Source organism: Staurois parvus, unplaced genomic scaffold (assembly GCF_062004578.1).
Source record: "Staurois parvus isolate SC_StPar_1 unplaced genomic scaffold, SC_StPar_1.0 ptg001570l, whole genome shotgun sequence".
NCBI lineage: Eukaryota > Metazoa > Chordata > Amphibia > Anura > Ranidae > Staurois > Staurois parvus.
In genome coordinates this window covers 803,667-822,190 of record NW_028319366.1, presented here as the reverse complement: position 1 = coordinate 822,190, position 18,524 = coordinate 803,667, and the positions used below count along the sequence as shown (strand labels likewise).

At 45.8% G+C, this 18,524-nt stretch overlaps 1 protein-coding gene across 1 annotated transcript in view; it reads left to right on the top strand.

The window, feature by feature from the left end:
* Nucleotides 1-18,289: 18,289 nt before the first annotated feature.
* The window catches only part of CRISPLD2 (cysteine rich secretory protein LCCL domain containing 2), a 75,795-nt gene continuing 75,560 nt past the window's right edge, over nt 18,290-18,524 (top strand). The window contains exon 1 of the mRNA XM_089662862.1: nt 18,290-18,468. The gene's annotated coding sequence lies outside the window, so the exon portion shown is untranslated. The remainder of the gene's footprint in view (nt 18,469-18,524) is intronic.

Genomic DNA, 18,524 nt, shown 5'->3' with positions numbered 1-18,524 from the left:
TTTCAGTTCTTTTCATTATGGAGGATCAGCCTCACATGTGGGCAGTCTGCATGCAAATACAACCTGCCACTTCCAGATGGACATGAACCCATCAAAGCATTTTGATATTTGCATAACTCCTCCCAAGAGCCAGCCCATTGCTTGCATCAGAACTTAGCCCGGGTTCACATATATGTGGTGCGGCATACCGCGTGTGATTCGCAGAGGAACCGCACCGCATCCCTGTGCAAATGACATGAATTCTGTGCAGTGCGATTGGAGACATACATTTTGTACGGCTCAAATCGCACCACATCCACACCAAAAATGTGCAGGACCTTTTTTTTGGTCCGCACTGGAATCGGATTGTATGGGTATTCACACCTATGGGATCCGATTCTGCACATCGCACTGCATTTTGCGGACCGATTTCAGGGTTTTGTTAACATACACACCCGCAGCGGTTCGCATGAACGGGGTGCGATTGGGATGCGGTGCGAATTCGCAAAGAAGCCGCTGCAAATTCTGCACCGTATCAGTGTGAACACAGGCTCAGTGTTCTTGAGAGGAGTACTAAGGCAGGAAACTATGTACAGGAGCAAGCCAGCCCTTCCCACCAGTCATGATCTGCCTGCATTGCATAGAGAAGCACAAAGACCCAGTGATGCCTTCACAGGGTCTAAAATACGGTGTGTAATATAAAAGTGAAGATTTTATTTTATTTAAAAATGTAATTATCATGTTGATGACGTGGGAGGGGGGAGCAGGAAGGTGGGGGGGGGGGGTGTCAGGTACAGGGGAAGGCAAAATCTGAGCTTCAGCTCACAGTAGTTGGAGTTCTGTGATTCTCAGGGGGTTACAATGTTTCTAAACACAGATAAGAAGAATCCTGATTTCTAGCAGTCCATGCGTCTCCTCCGTCATCGCTGGAATGCGTCCTCACACCAGATTGTCCCGTACAGAGAGAGATTGTTCCGGAGGGCCCGCCCCCCCCGCCGCTATCATACCTGCTAGCAATTAAGTACATGGAGCGTCTCCCCGATAATGACCATCATCAGACTCCATGTGGCCTTTCCTGGGCATTGTCGTCTGACCGAAATAGAACATTTCTTTCAGGGTGGGCGGACGCGGCACAGAGCGGCGCCATTGTTGGGACATCACTGAAATAACTGTGATTACATTCCACCTTTCATCTCAACCGCAAACATTTCTGCCGATCTCAGCCGAGTCTTCGTCCCTCTGTCCCTGTCCGGGAAATGGGGATTGTGGACCTCTACCCCACAGATGAGGGATTGATTCATCAATTGGATGATATCAAATGCAACCTTAAACTGCTTCCAAAAAGTATATACTGTTTTCTTACCGATCCAGCACTGCTTCCTCCTCCATTAACTGACACAAAACACATTGTCTCCCTATATACAGATTACTGATCCAGCACTGCTTCCTCCTCCAATATCTGACAAGACACACACTGTCACCTTATATACAGAGTACTGATCCACAGGGGTGGACTGACAACTCATGGGGCCCCCGGGCAATAGGGGATCATGGGGCCCCTGTGTCCTTGCCCACACTCAAAAAAGCCTATAAAAAAGGTACCGGGGCATCTCAGGGGGCCCCCTACTAACCAGGGCCCTCAGGTAGTGCCCGAGTGCTCAGTCCTCCCCTGCTGATCCAGCACTGCTTCCTCCTCCACTATCTGACAAGACTCACACTGTCACCTTATATACAGAGTACTGATCCAGCACTGCTTCCTCCTCCATTAACTGACACAAAACACACTGTCACCTTCTATACAGATTACTGATCCAGCACTGCTTCCTCCTCCACTATCTGACAAGACACACACTGTCACCTTATGTACAGATTACTGATCCAGCACCTCTTCCTTCTAAACTCTCTGACAAGACACATCCTGTCACTTTATATACAGATTACTGATCCAGCACTGCTTCCTCTTCCACCAGCTGACAAAACACACCCTGTCACCTTATATACAGATTACTGATCCAGCACTGCTTCCTCCTCCACTATCTGAAAAGACACACACTGTCACCTTATATACAGATTACTGATCTAGCACTGCTTCCTCCTCCATTAACTGGCACAAAACACACTGTCCCCTTATATACAGATTACTGATCTAGCACTGCTTCCTCCTCCATTAACTGGCACAAAACACACTGTCCCCTTATATACAGATTACTGATCCAGCACTGCTTCCTCCTCCACTATCTGACAAGACACACACTGTCACCTTCTATACAGATTACTGATCCAGTACTGCTTCCTCCTCTGCTATCAGAAAGCATACATTTTGCTGAATTGTGTGTTTTAATCAGTGTTGACCTGAAAGAGGAGATTCACAGAAGCAGTCCTCCAGTAATTGGCTTGTCAGAGGTCTGGGAGCTGTTATTCCCGAAGTTTTGCTGTGTGAATGGTCCTTCCCCAGAGATATGAGGATTCATCAGAACATGAGCTCAGACTGGGGTACACGGTTGGATGAGGTCATGACGCTCACTGGCTGCTGATACATACAGTATTGTTGGGCATTCACTGACCAGATCTCCGTCATAGGATTCCCTATCATTCTGGCAAAGGACATTCCAATGTGCAATAGATCAACTCCGGGCAACAAGTACAACCGTCAGTGACCTGCAGACAGTCTGTGCAAAAAATAACTTTGCAGACAGATTCAGCAGGCCTTTCACAGTGCCTATAGATGGGAATACACTCTCCTGACACAGTATTTTTTCACCTCCCTTTTATGATGCAGAGGTGAGTTTTAAATGATCCATACTTTCCACTAGACAGATGTATTTTAACCCCTAGACGCCAAGCACACGCAAATATGTGGCCTCTTGGCATCTGGGACTTGGCGCCGAGCGGCCGCATATTTGCGTGTCATTAGAAAATACATATGTGCTGAGAGCGTGAGCCCCACTCCCAACACATATGTCCGTGACTCACGGAAAGGTCCTGATCTCCCCTTGCGATTGGGATCTTTTCCGATCATGTGACCACCGTGAGAGCGAATGGCCCTAAAACCCCACCCGCCTCCCGGCTTCTGAAACTCCTAAAGGGCCAGGAGATGCCGGCATGAAGGGGTTAAAGTAGTCCTATCATTGAATATAATTTCAAGCTGGGTGCAACTTGCTGAGTAATGTGATAATGGAACCCTTCCAGGTATTTATTACCTCTCACAGAAATCACACTATTTCCCCTGACAACGCCTTCATCTGCTTTCTCTCCAGAAGGACGGCAGCAGGGACAGACTGACCATTTGGAAACTCGGGCACTGCCCGAGGGCCCGGGGTCAGTAGGGGGCCCCATGAGATGCCCCTGGTACCTTTTGCATAGGCTTTTTTGAGTTTGGGCAAGGACACAGGGGTCCCATGATCCCCTATTGCCCGGGGGCCCCATGAGTTGTCAGTCCGCCCCGGATGGCACCATCTTTGTTCAGGCATCAGCCAGGGTCACCATCTACTTCAGTACTGAGATGCCAGCTCAGAGATGATACAGTTTTATTTTAATTTGTTTGCCTGTACAGTTCCTAGCCGTGTTCATAAATGTCTGACACCGATCAGCCCTCTCCCCTTGTGACTTACCACAAAGTTACAATGTACAGTCTGATCACTGGGGGAGGGGAAACTGAGGAAATGCTTCCTCCTGGCTGCAGCAGATGGATGACATCATCTCAGGCAAGGTAAAACCACTGACTGGAGCTCAAGGACGGCTTTCTGATTATAAAAAGTGGAGCTCCTTTGAATAATAATACTGTTACCAGTGGCGTTACTTGGGTTGGTGTCACCTGGTGCGGGAAAACATGGTGTCACCCCCCACCCACACACCATATTTTGCCGCACCACTGCGTAAAGTAAAAAATGTCAGGGTGGCAGGGGTCAGCAGGCCAATGGACAGTCTGATGCTAGAGCGATCAGGGGTGGACTCTATTGGGAATCTCGGGCACTGCCCGAGGGCCCGGAGTCAGTAGGGGGCCCCATGAGATGCCCCTGGTTCCTTTTTCATAGGCTTTTTTGAGTTTGGGCAAGGACACAGGGGCCCCATGATCCCCTATTGAGGGCCCGGGGTCAGTAGGGGGCCCCATGAGATGCCCCTGGTACCTTTTTTATAGGCTTTTTTGCGTTTGGGCAAGGACACAGGGGCTCCATGATCCCCTATTGCCCAGGGGCCCCATGAGTTGTCAGTCCGCCCCTGAGATCGATTCAGTATTATCTGTTGTAAGATGAAGGATCGCTGAGATGACAGGAGAGAGAGCACAGCTCATCCTGACCTGCTGCCATTTCTCCTGTCCCGAGTTTAGTGGCTGCTCTCCCTGTCATGTCCCGGAGTGCGGGTATAGGAAGAGGGAGCTCAGCAGGCATGGGCACAATGGCCTGAGGAGGGCCAGCCGGGGGGGGGGTCAAGACCAAAATGTTAGGGGGTGCAGCCCAGCCCACCCCAGCACCCCTTAGATCCAGCAACGCTTTCCCTCTAGCCCGCCACAGGGCTCTTTCCTGCCGTCGTGGATTGACAGCAGAAGCAGGACAGAGCAGCCAACAATCAGTGCGCTGTCATGGATGGGATTGTGTCACTCCTCTGGCGGTCATCACCCGGGTGCGGTCCGCACCTCCCGCACCCCCATAGTGCCGCCACTGTTACTGTATTTTGGGACCTGAAATGCAATCCACACGTGTGTTCATTCCCTCACCGACACTATACAGGGCCCGCACACGCAGCTCACGCTCTGTACAGGTGTGGGGACGCGCACACAAAACCCATTGATATCATTTTTTAGATCTTTTGTATTTTTTTTTTTTCTGTTTAGTTCCGCCCTGACGAAGCCAATTGTTGCCGGAGGAAGATCCTTCCCGTAATTTCGAGTTCCCAGGGAATTCGGGAAGATCGCTGACACAGAGCAGAACATGTGAATGCATCTCCCTATGTGGGAGCGCCGCGCGAGTCTAGACACATCGGCCCGCGCGTCTTCTGACGCACAACGCCAAGGAATATCGATCCTACTGCCTTGATTCATCCTGAGAAATTTTCATCGCCCCGGATGTCCTGACTAATAATAGACGCATATCGCCGTTATTAGTTCTGGATTCTGGAATCTTCCGGTTGGCCACTGAGCTCCCCCAAACATACACTTCTCACTGGAGCTGGGGGCAGGGGGGCTCAATGTACAAAGGAGCTGCACTGTGTGTAATGGCTAGTTTGTTACCACTGCCACTGGTACATATGATGATGGGAAACTCAATATTTTACAGTTTTCACTGAATCTTTTAATAGGGACACCTGTCTACAAGGGGGTTTACCTTAATTTTGGAGAGATTTCCACCCATTTCCCGTTATGTCCCCATGATTGGAAGTCAAGAGAGATCTTCAACAGAACACAACCGGCAAACTCTCCCCCGCTCTATCAAAAACATTAAAATTTGGCTTTAGATACACTTTTTACAAAGTAATATCTGGGATTTCAAAGGTATTCAGTGCACACAAAGTGTATTTTTACCCCTTAGTGAGCAAAGGGATGGACGCTGCTCAACCCAAAGCTGTGGATAAGGGGGTACCTCCAGTTCTCCTGTACGGGGCCCAGGCAGCTGGGTGAATAGGATGTGGGCAGGGAGTGTGATCAGCACGGCGGGGGGGGGCAATTACTGGAACCAGGGGCGCACTGACCATTTGTAAACTCGGGCACTTGGCACAATGCAGTCAGGCAAGTACCGTTCTCCTGGCAACTGCCAAACCCAGACACGTCCATCGGATTGCCAGACTGATTAGTCACTCCAGAGAACATGTCTCCTCTGCTCTAGAGTCCAGTGGCGGCGTGCTTTACACCACGGCATCCAACACTTTGCATTGCACTTGGTGATGTAAGGCTTGGATGCAGCTGCTCGGCCATGGAAACCCATTCCATGAAGCTCTCTACGCACTGTTGTTGGGCTCATCTGAAGGCCACACCAAGTTTGGAGGTCTTTAGCTATTGACTCTGCAGACAGTTGGCGACTTCTGCGCACTGTGCGCTTCAGCATGCGCTGACCCCGCCCTGTCATGTGACGTGGCCTACCACTTGGTGGCTGAGTTGCTGTTGTTCCCAGTTGCTTCCACTTTGTTATAATCCCACTAACAGTTGAGCGTGGAATATTTAGTAGCCAGGAAATGTCACGGATGGACTTATTGCACAGGTGACAACCTATCACGGGACCACGCTTGGAGTCACTGAGCTCCTGAGAGCGACCCATTCTTTCACCAATGTTTGTAGAAGCCGTCTGCATGCCTAGGTGATGATTGTATACACCTGTGGCCATGGAGGGGATTGGAACACCTGAATCACATGATTAGGAGGGGGGGGGGCAATACTTTTGGCACTATAATGTATATACACACAAACACATTTATTTCTTCAAGCCATAACTCCAGCAAAAATCTGAAAAATATGAAAATGAATATTTCATTAAACGATGAAGAAATTCAGAGTTTGTTTTAATTCAGAGATTTCCCCCACAGTACTTTTTTTGTACCAGATGATGTTTTCAGTCAGCTGGCCAGGATCTTTCAACCCACTTCCTCTTAGCTGAGGTTCATCCCGGACGAGCCCAAAGCTTGTAAAAGGAGTGATGAGCTCATCCCTGTCACTCTGCTCTCTCCTAACATCAGCATGTTTCTTGTCAGCACATGAGCTGATTGGATCCTTGTGCTGCTTCTTCCTCTCACACTCCAGCCCTGCTGTACACGGACTGCAAGAGGCTGATACCAGGTACTTTTACTGCTTGTATTTTAAAATATACATATACTGATGTGATTTTCTGTTTTTCTTTATATACTGATGTGTTAATGAGAACGGCGATGCATTCATTTGTGTCTTTTATATCTGCCTGGAAATCAGCTTTGAACAGAGGTGGAGATTCCCTTTAGTGGAAAACAGGTGAAAGCAAAGGTGCTCCTGTACACTAGCCGGTCGGGGTCACTGAGCGCCCCCCGCTGTTTACACGCTTTGGTTGAACGCGTTCAGGTCGTGTCCCCATAAATACAACAAGCCGGAGATTTGGCGATAACACTGATGCATAAACTTCCTTTCATCTCCATCTCAGGGCTGCCGAGGATTCCGGCCGTCCTTTTCTGCGGCAGCATTTAAACATTTGCAGAAATGATCTTGTTTACAAATCATTGTCATCTGTTGGCGCACCAAAACAATGTATCAAATGATGGATCGCCCCCTGCTGGGCATTCTCTGTAACTACATGCATTCACATTTAAAGGGCAATACTTTTTATAACCTTTTATGTGCCAGGATGCAGCTCTGACCGCCAAATGTCCGGATAAAATGTCATTGTTGTCAGGGAAGGTCAATAGATTCTCTTTCAGTTTTGTACAACCTATTGCAGTCAGAATAAACCCAATCACTAAACTTCAAAGACATGCTGGTAGGTGAATTGGCTCCTGTCTATATTGTCCCTAGTATGTGTATGTATGAATGTGAGTTAGGGACCTTAGATTGTACGCCCCTTGAGGGTTAGGGACTGATGTGAATGTACAATATATATGTAAAGTGCTGCGTAAATTGACGGCGCTATATAAGTACCTGAAATAAAATAATAAAATCTCACACAAGCTTTAACATGCTACTGTCATTTCAAAGTTCACAGTTTTCATTGACATAGTCCCTGTTGATCCTGCCATGAGGGTTCTTGTTCAGACACTTCCGGTTATAGGGTGACTACATTCTGTCCCTGTCTACCAATGGTGCTCCTGTGTTGCCACTCTGTCACATGCTCCCCTAGTGGAGAATACAAGCAGCTGCACTGACACATTTTGCACAGGCATAGTCCACCATGGTCACTAGCAGGAAGCCGGTCCACAGCAATGATGTGCTGCATGTAGACACAAAGTGACTGAAATAGGCTGCAGGAGATCAGCAAAGATGAGATTGAAAAAAGCTAAAAACATTATTCAAAAGAAAAAAATTGCAAAGCTTTACCAAAAATGCTTCAACGCTCGTCAGTGGCATTTCCCTTATATATCACACCTGAGGGCAGTGTCAGTGGAGGTTACTTGCCCCAAAAAGTACATGAGCTTCCTTTGGGGCTGAATCAGGGGCGGACTGACCATTTGAAAACTCGGGCACTGCCCGAGGGCCTGGGGTCAGTAGGGGGCCCCATGAGATGCCCCTGGTACCTTTTTCATAGGCTTTTTTGAGTTTGGGCAAGGACACAGGGGCCCCATGATCCCTTATTGCCTGGGGGCCCCATGAGTTGTCAGTCCACCCCTGGGCTGAATTGCACCTTTTGGCCCCAATAGGTCACAATGTGAGCATGAAAAACGTGCAAAAAAAAAAGTATTTTTTGCTCATTTTTCTGGCTAGTAACTAGCCATTGCCCTTTTTTTGTCTGCTTTTAACCTCAACATTTCTGCCTCTTCACTGCTCAGGAGCAACCAAGTCGGGTGTTTACTCACCAACCTATAACAATTGGTCACAATACTTTTTTCATCAGGAACGAACAACGGCTTGGCGTTTGCTACCCAATTTGATATGAGGTATTCTCGGACTGGTGGCTTCCTCCCCGGTGCTCAGAAAATCTCCCTTTGTGTATCCAATCACTACTGATCTTCATGTACATCAGGTGCTGCTATTGAACAGAGTGCTATCATCAGCTGGCATTGTTGCACTATTTTTCCACTTTCTCTGAAGAAGTGGGTCACATCCCATGAAACGCGTTGGATCTTTTGATTGATCCAGTTTTGGATTCAATTTTATGGAAAAGTGTTTTTGGTTTCTAGTGGAACTGCCACCCTTATATGAAATATCTAAATTCATATAGACTACCCAATGGTCCATCACTTGGGTAGTCTATATGAATTCAGATATTTCCAGTAATTACCAACATTTTTCATACCTTTCATGTCTGTAATTGTTTCACCAGTTTGATGATGATGGGTTTTAGGACTCTTGCCCGTGACGTTCTCACATCCCAAGCCAGAGTCTTTGCCCACTATTATCTCTTTATATTTTTGTTGGCTCATTATGTATGTGCCACCATTGGTGTTTGTCTTGCTTACCACTCTGTGTGGTTTTGTTTTAAAATGTCATAATAAAATATGCTCTATTTTATCCAATATTGTTTCTGATTCTGCATCTTTATACCCATAATGGTATGGGACCTTAAAAGCCCCATCAAGGGCGGACTGACAACTCATGGGGCCCCCGGGCAATAGGGGATCATGGGGCCCCTGTGTCCTTGCCCACACCCAAAAAAGCCAATGAAAGGTACCAGGGGCATCTCATGGGGCCCTCTACTGACCCCGGGCCCCTCGGGCAGTGCCCGAGTGCTCGAATGGTCAGTCCGCCCCTGAGCCCCATTATTTTCTCCCACTAGGGTTTATTTTCTTCACTGTTCCAATAGGGATGTGGTACCTGTAAAACCTTCACACAAGGACAGGTGAGACCTAGCATCTCTCCAGCTCCCATCAATCTCCAAACTAATAGCTCTCCATTGGCTCAAAAAAAGATCTCCAGCCTGAAACGCACACAAAAATGCCGGTACAAATGCTCAAAAGACTGCCCGAAAAATGACCAAAGATGCTCAGCTCAGGTGTGATGGGGCGTAAGAGAGCTCTACACATCCCCATGTGCACCCGCCCATCATAGATGACTTCTGAATAAGTACCAGGACTGAGCTGAGTATAAAGCCACTGATGAGTAGAGCACACGGCTCTGGATAGAACGTTAACTATACGTATACTGTAGATCAGGGTTTCTCAACCAGGGTTCCTCCAGAGGTTGCTAGGGGTTCCGTGAGCAATTTCTGGATCTCAGATAAGTTCCCACTGACACCATTGATCTTTTTAGATATCTGTAAGGGAGAAATTCTTCCCAACGTAAGGAGCATTCTTCCCACTGTGTTACTTTAACTGGCAATTGTGCGGTCATGCAATGCTGTACATAAATGACATTCCCCCCACAAATAGAGCTTTCTTTTGCTGGTATTTGATCACTTCTGCGGTTATTAGTTTTTATGTTATTAAAAAAAACTACGATTTTGGAAAAAAAAAACAATATTTTTTTTCTTCCCAGTGTAAGGAGCATTCTTCCCACTGTGTTACTATAACTGGCAATTGCGTGGTCATGCAACACTGTACATAAATGACATCCCCCCCACAAATAGAGCTTTCTTTTGGTGGTATTTGATCACTTCTGCGGTTTTTACTTTTTGTGTTATAAAAAAAGAGCGACAATATTTTTTTATTTTCTACTATAAACCACATCCAATCAAATAATTTAAAAAATCAGATCTCTTCATTAATTTAGGCCAAAATGTATTCTGCTACATATTTTTGGTAAAAAAAAAAAATCCCAAAAAGTGCATATTGATTAGTTTGCACAAACATTATAGCATCTACAAACTATGAGACATACAGCCATGGCCAAAAATATTGGCACCCCTAAATTTCTATCAGGTAATGCACCACTTTGCCCAGAAAGTGTTGCAATTGCAAATGTTTAGGCGTTCTCATGTTTATTTCTTTTGTTTGTATTGGTATGACACAAAAAAGGGGAGAAACAAAAAGCCAAATCTGACACATTCCATGCAAATCCCCAAAATGGACTGGACAAAATTATTGGCACCTTCTCAAAATTGTAAGAAATAATTGCATTCCAAGTTTGTGATGCTCCTGTAATTTGAAATTAAACTCACCTGTATCATTTGGCAGGTGCTGACAATATAGATATCAAACCAGCAACCAGTTAAAATGGTGAAAAACTGATTCACCCTTTCTGTTGTGTGTCTCTGTGTGCCACATGGAACATGAAGAAGAGAAAGAGCAACAAAGAATTGTCTGAGGATTTGAGAACAAAAATTGTGGAAAAGCAGGGACAATCTTAAGATTACAAGTCCATCTCCAGAGATCTTAATGTTCCTTTGTCCGCTGCATGCAACATTGTCAAGAAGTTCACAGCTTATGGCACTGTAGCTAATCTCCCTGGATGTGGACAAAAGAGAAAAATTGATCAAAGATTTCAATGAAGGATTGTTTGAATGGTTGCTAAAGAACCTAGATCAACTTCCAGACAAATTCAAGCTGACCTTCAGGCACAGGCAGGGTACAACTGTGTCAGCTCGCACTATATGTTGCCATCTGAATGAAAAGGAATGCTATGGTAGGAGACCCAGGAGGACCCCACTGCTGACACAGAAACATAAAAAAGCCAGGTTGGCGTTTGTCAAAAGTTACCTGAGGAACCAAACTCTTTTTGGGGGAATGTGCTGCAGACAGACGAAACAAAATTACAGCTTTTTGATACAGTCCACCATTCTACTGTTTTCAGAAAAAGAAATGAGGCCTTTAAAGAAAAGAATACAGTCCCTATAGTTAAACATGGTGGAGGTTCACTAATGTTTTGAGGTTGCTTTGCTGCTTCAGGCTCTGGATGTCTTGACTGTGAGCATGACATTATGAAATCTGAAGACTAACAAAGAATTCTGGGGTGAAATGTAGGGCCCAGTGTCAGAAAGTTGGGTCTCCGTCAGAGGTCATGGGTCTTATAGCAGGACAATGACCCAAAGCACATGTCAAAAAGCACCTAGAAATGGTTTCAGACAAAGCGCTGGAGTACTGAACTAGCCATCAATGAGTCCAGTTCTCAATCCCATAGAGCACCTGTACAGAGATCTCAAAACAGCAGTTTGGAAAAGGAACCCTTCCAATATGAGAGACCTGGAGCAGTTGGTGAAAGAAGAGTGGTCCAAAATTCCAGTAGAGAGGTGTAAGAAACTCATTGGTGGTTACAGGAATCTATTGATTTCATTTATTTTTTTCAAGGGGTGTGCTACCATATATTACAATGAGGGTGCCATCAATTTTGTCCAGTCCATTTTTGGGGTTTTGCATGGAATGTGTCAGATTTGGCTTTTTGTTTCTCCACTTTTTTGTGCTATACTAATGAAAACAAAAGGAATAAACATAAGAATGCCTAAATATTTGTAATTGCAACAATTTTCTGGGTGAAGTGGTGAATTATCTGACAGAAATGCAGGGGTGCCAATATTTTCGGCCATGACTGTATACTGGAATTTAAAAAATTTAATTATTTTTTATACTAGTAATGGAGGCGATCAGCGACTTACAGCGGGACTGCGATATTGCGGCAGAAATGTTTACACTAACTGACACTTTGTGGGAACCAGTGACACTAATACAGTGATCAGTGCTAAAAATATGCACTGAGCACTGTACTAATGACACTGGCTGAGAAGGGGTTAACATCCAGGGCAATCAAAGGGTTAAATGTGTGCCTAGGTTTGTGCTTGGTGTACGCTAGGTGGTGCTTGTACTAGGGGAAGTGAAGGATCCTGTTCCCAGCTTTGCAGGGACACATGATCCTTCACTTCCCCACCTGTCAAAACAGAGCTCTGCCTTGTTTACAGAGGCAGAGCTCTGTTCCTTCTCCTGCCCAATGATCAGCGGGAGCCGGCAAGCATCCATTCACCGGGACTCGCAGATCGGCTTCTGCTGTGAATGTTCAGCAGTGTACATATATATGGCGGCAGTGTACATATATATATATATATATATGTGTGTGTGATTGTGCACAGGAAGGCCGCCCTGTAGCAGTAAAACTGCTATAGAGTGGTCTTCAAGTGGTTAAGAAAGTATTCTATGTAGAGGACGTTGTCCAAGAGGGGGGCAGCTTTGGGCACCAAGGCTCCATTCATACAATACGGATGCTACTGTGCGTTTCCTGTGCGGCAGATGTGTGGGGGTGCCAAGAATTAATGTCACCGCTGCGCGTCTGCTAAAGGGCAGCACATTTCTGTGTGCGTCAGGAAAGTACACAATTTTGAGCTCATCCTCCAAATGCACAAATTGTGAACATTGCCTTAGAATGGAGATCTCACAGGCTCCAGTGATGGAAATCAGGACATCCAGCAAGTACCCCGAATCCTCGTAGCAGTTTGGAGCCATCCCATTCTGTTCCCCTTTCGCCCCCTGAAGGAGTCAGAGAAAAGTGCGCTGGTGGTAGGAGGACTGGAACTGCTTGGAGGGGATCCCCTTGGAAGGCTTTCTATCATGTTCAAACTTGATGTACCAAGGGGAGCAAAGACTGGGACTTTCTCGAGCAGTCAACACCTACTGAAGAAAATTATCTGTTCTATGTAAAGTGGACCTGTCACCAGATATACAGTTGTGTTCAAAATAATAGCAGTGTGTTGAAAAAAGTGAATAAAGCTGAAAATCCTTCTAATAGCTTTTATTTCCATCCACACAAATGCATTGGGAACACGACACATTCTATTCCAAATCAAAACATGAAGAAAAATAGATCAAATTTGTGTTGTTCCTCTAAAAAAATTGAAGAAAAGTGAATATTAGACTGTTCAAAAAAATCGCAGTGTTTGTATTCTTCTTTACAAACTCAAACATTCACTATATAAACTGAAAAATGTTTGAAGATTTTGCTTTCCTTTGAATGACTTCATGAATATTTGGTTGTAGTCGCACTGTTTCTGAGAACTGCTGTACATCTGTGTTGCATGGAGTCACCCAACTTCTGGCCCCTGTGATCAGGTATTCCAGCCCAGGATGATTGGACCACATTCCACATTTCTTCTCTATTTCTTGGTTTTGCCTCAGAAACGGCATTTTTGATGTCACCCCACAAGTTTTCTATTGGATTAAGATCCGGGGATTGGGCTGGCCACTCCATAACGTCAATCTTGTTGGTCTGGAACCAAGATGTTGCACGTTTACTGGTGTGTTTGGGGTCGTTGTCTTGTTGGAACACCCATTTCAAGGGCATTTCCTCTTCAGCATAAGGCAGCATGACCTCTTCAAGTATTCTGATGTATTCAAACTGATCCATGATCCCTGGTATGCGATAAATAGGCCCAACACCGTAGTATGAGAAACATCCCCATATCATGATGCTTGCACCACCATGCTTCACGGTCTTCACAGTGTACTGTGGCTTGAATTCAGTGTTTGGGGGTCGTCTGACAAACTGTCTCTGGCCACTAGACCCAAAAAGAACAATCTTCCTTTCATCAGTCCACAAAATGTTGCGCCATTTCTCTTTAGGCCAGTCAATGTGCTCTTTGGCAAATTGTAACCTCTTCAGCACGTCTTTTTTCCAACAGTGGGACTTTGCGGGGGCTTCTTGCAGATAGCTTGGCTTCACATAGGCGTCTTCTAATTGTAACAGTCCTCACAGGGAACGTCACACCTTCTTTCATCTTCCTGGAGCTGATTGTTGGCTGAGTCCGCCCCATTTTGGCTATTCTTCTATCCATTCCAATGGTAGTTTTTCGCTTTCTTCCACGTCTTTCAGGTTTTGGTTGCCAAAAGAAAGAGAAATGCACTGTAACCAGCATGTACAACATTTGCTGCCTTCCTTCCTTAAATAAGGGCAATAATTGCCACCTGTTTTTCAAAGAATGAATGACCTCACTAATAGGACTCCACACTGCTATTATATTGAACATGCCCCTTTCAATGAGTGATTCAATGACACAGAATCAGCAGCATGCATGTCATGACAGTTGGGTCTGTTGGATTTCTATTACTCTACTACACCTGCTAGGAAATTATTTGCCATGTAGAAATATCATATCTGCCAAAAACAGTGATTGATCCAGTTAGTGATGTCTGACTGCTATTATTTTGAACACAACTGAATATATTTTCATGCTAAGCCCATACATGCCAAGTAATGTGTCAATGTAATCCTTCCAGGTATTTATCACCTCTCACAGAGATCACAGGACTCCCCCTGACAATGCTTTCATCTGCTTTTCTCTCCAGAAGGACGGCGCTATCTTTGTTCAAGCATCAACCAGGGTCAACCATCTACTTCAGTATTGAGATGCCGTCTCACAGTCCTGTATTTTCTGGTGCCTGTAAGGGTCTAGGCTGTGTTCACAAATGTCTGACACAGATCAGCTCCTAATGCAGTCTCACACCTTGACTTGTTACAATGTACAATCTGATCACTGCGGGACGGGAAACTAAGGAAATGCTTCCTTCTGCCTGCAGCCTAGGCAAAGTCCCTGATAGAGCCTGATGACAGCTTTAAATTCTGCTTTGCAGTCTTGGCTTGTGTTTAGAGACACAGAGGATCTGGAAGCCCCCACCCCCTCGGTCTCCTCTGCTATGTCGCGGGTAGATTGGAGGATATACTTAGCGGGTAGTCTGGTCTGTTCATAGAAGACTCATCAGATGGAAGATTTCAGGAAACAGAATGTTATGACATTTTATTTCTTTCTGGCTGATAATATCTGATGTTCATTCTCAGCACATATTGTACGGCCACAGATATGAATTACTGATCTCAGCTCGGATAGACGAAGTCCCGACATTGCTTGTCATCCTTCTATTACTGTGCATGCCAAGGCGGAGCGATCTTTTCTGGAATAATCTGTAGATACAACCTGAGAATCCAGAGTGGAATGTAAAGTGGACCTGTCAGTATCTTCACAAATCTGTATGATATAAATCCCTGAGACCTCAATATACAGCAACAGGATCATATTTCAGCAAAGCTCCAATCAGTTGCTTGGCCTAGGCTGGGATGATGTCATCAGTCTGCTGCAGGCAGGAGGAAGCATTTCCTCAGTTCCTGCACCTTCACACCTAAGATCATCCTAATTCCTGCAGCTTTACCCCTCAGATCACCCCAATTCCTGCAGCTTCACCCCTCAGATCACCCCAATTCCTGCACCCTCACATCTCAGATCACCCCAATTCCTGCACCCTCACATCTCAGATCACCCCAATTCCTGCACCCTCACATCTCAGATCAAACCAATTCTTACATCTTTACCCCTTGATTCACCCCACTTCCTGCACCTTTACACCTCAGATCATCCCATTTCCTGCACCCTCATACCTCAGATCACCTCAATTCCTGCACCCTCACATCTCAGGTCACCCCAATTCCAGCACCTTTACACCTCAGATTACCCCAATTCCTGCACCTTCACACCTCAGATCACCCCAATTCTTGCATCTTTGCCTTTGATTCGCCCCAATTCCTTCACCCTTACAGCTCAGATCACCTTAATTCCTGCACCCTCAGATCACCCCAATTCCTGCACCTTCACGCCTCAGGTCACTGATATTCCTGCACCTTTAGCCTTCGATTCACCCCAATTCCTGCACCTTCACCCCTCAGATAACCCCAATTCTTACACATTCAACCCTCAGATCACCCCAATTCTTACACCTTCACATCTCAGATCACCAATTGCTGCACCTCCACACCTCAGATCACTCCAATTTATGCACCTTCATACTATATATCACCCTAATTAATTTGCCTTCACACCTCAGAGCATCCCAATTCCTGCATCTTTAGACCTTGGATCACCCCAATTCCTGAACCTTCACCCTTCAGATCACCGCAATTCCTGCACCTTCACACCTCCTATCACCTCAATTTCTGCACCTTCTCACCTCAGATCACCCCAATTTTTGAACCATCAGATCTCAGATCACCCCAATTGCTTCACCTTCACACCTCAGATCACCCCAATTCCTGCACCTTCACACCTCAGATCACTTTATTTTCTGCACCTTCTCACCTCAGGTCACCCCAATTCCTGAAACATTAGATCTCAGATCACCTCAATTTCTGCATCTCCATGCTTCAGATCACCCCAGTTCCTCCACCATCAGATCTCAGATCAACCCAATTTCCAAACCATCAGATCTCAGCTAACCCCAATTCCTGCACCTTCACACCTCAGATCACCCCAATTCCTACACCTTCACCCTTCAGATCATTCTAATTTCCACACTTTTGTACCTCATTTGAAAATCCAATGAGCTGTAAATGACATCCAATGACAGAGGGTGCCAACACATCCGGCATCACATGCCCGCTCGGGCACATGTGGTGGGGGGTGCCAACTACTCCTTTATGTGAACTGTATGATTAGGGTCCAAGGCTCACCACACACACACAGTCATTGTACCATCTGCATTTCTGAACATTGGATGACATTGATCGATAACGGTTGTCAGTCAGTAAAAACATTGTTAATAAAATTATTTTGATAGACTTCCTTTTTTGGAACCGACAAATATTGTTTGTGTTTGTCAAATTGTCATACATTTGTACGGAAAAAAATCAGCAATTTGTGACTGTCCCACAGCAGTCAGAGAACCTATTCTCAAGAGCTGACACTCTACTGGGAAAGGGAAGGTTTCCTTTAGAACTGTTACAGTGTTTGAAGAGGTATGTTCTGGCAAAGTGCAGTGTTTGTTCCCTGACTAGCAATATGAAGGGGAGACTGTTCCCAAGAGCTGACACTCTATTGGGGGAAGGAAAGGTTTCTTATAAAATAGTTGGAGAGTTTGGAGAGAAGGAAGGGAAGATCTGTTAGAGTGCAGTGTTTGTCTTATAGTCAGCAGTATGAAGGGGAGGCTGTTCCCCAGAGCTGACACTCTATTGGGGGATGGTAAGGTTTCTTATAAAATAGTTGGAGAGTTTGGAGAGAAGGAAGGGAAAATCTATTTGAGTGCAGTGTGTGTTATATAGTCAGCAGTATGAAGGGGAGGCTGTTCCCAAGAGCTGACACTCTACTGGGGAAGGGAAGGTTTCTTATAGAATAGTTTGAGAGTTTGAAGAGGAGGGAAGTTCTGGCAGAGTGCAGACTGTTCCCAAGAGCTGACACTCTACTGGGGAAGAGGTTTCTTATAGAATAGTTGATGCGTTTGAAGAGGAGGGAAGTTTTGGCAGAGTGCAAACTGTTCCCAAGAGCTGACACTCTACTGGGGAAGGGAAGGTTTCTTATAGAATAGTTTGAGAGTTTGAAGAGGAGGGAAGTTCTGGCAGAGTGCAGACTGTTCCCAAGAGCTGACACTCTACTGGGGAAGAGGTTTCTTATAGAATAGTTGATGCGTTTGAAGAGGAGGGAAGTTCTGGCAGAGTGCAAACTGTTCCCAAGAGCTGACACTCTACTGGGGGAGGGAAGTTTCTTATAGAATAGTTGGAGAGTTTGAAGAGGAGGGAAGTTCTGGCAGAGTGCAAACTGTTCCCAAGAGCTGACACTCTACTGGGGGAGGGAAGTTTCTTATAGAATAGTTGGAGTGTTTGGAGAGGAGAAAAGTTGTGGCTGAGTGCAGTGTTTGTCTCATGGCGAGCAGCAGACAGGAGGGGAGGTGTCCTGCTTCTCTCCTTGACCTATGGCTGTGGCTGAGTGTAGGGGAATGGCTCTCCTTACCCCCACACTCAGGTCTGTCCTGGATGGGCTGCTTCAGTCTCTGCTCAGGAGGATCTGGCTCACAGCCTCTTCTTTCATTTCGTCACACAGGGAAGGATGCCAGGATCTTCCAGGCTCTGCTCCTGCGTGCCCCTTCCAGAGGTATAAATAGTAGACAGCAGGGAGGGCAACCGGTCAGAGCGGAGATCTACAGACAGGACAAGGAGCTGTGAGGACCCAGCTGAGCCCATCACTGCCATATCCAAAGCTGATCCTGAAAGAGGTGGGAGAGAAAGACTGAATAATGTTATTCTACAGATTTACTGACACCTAACATCT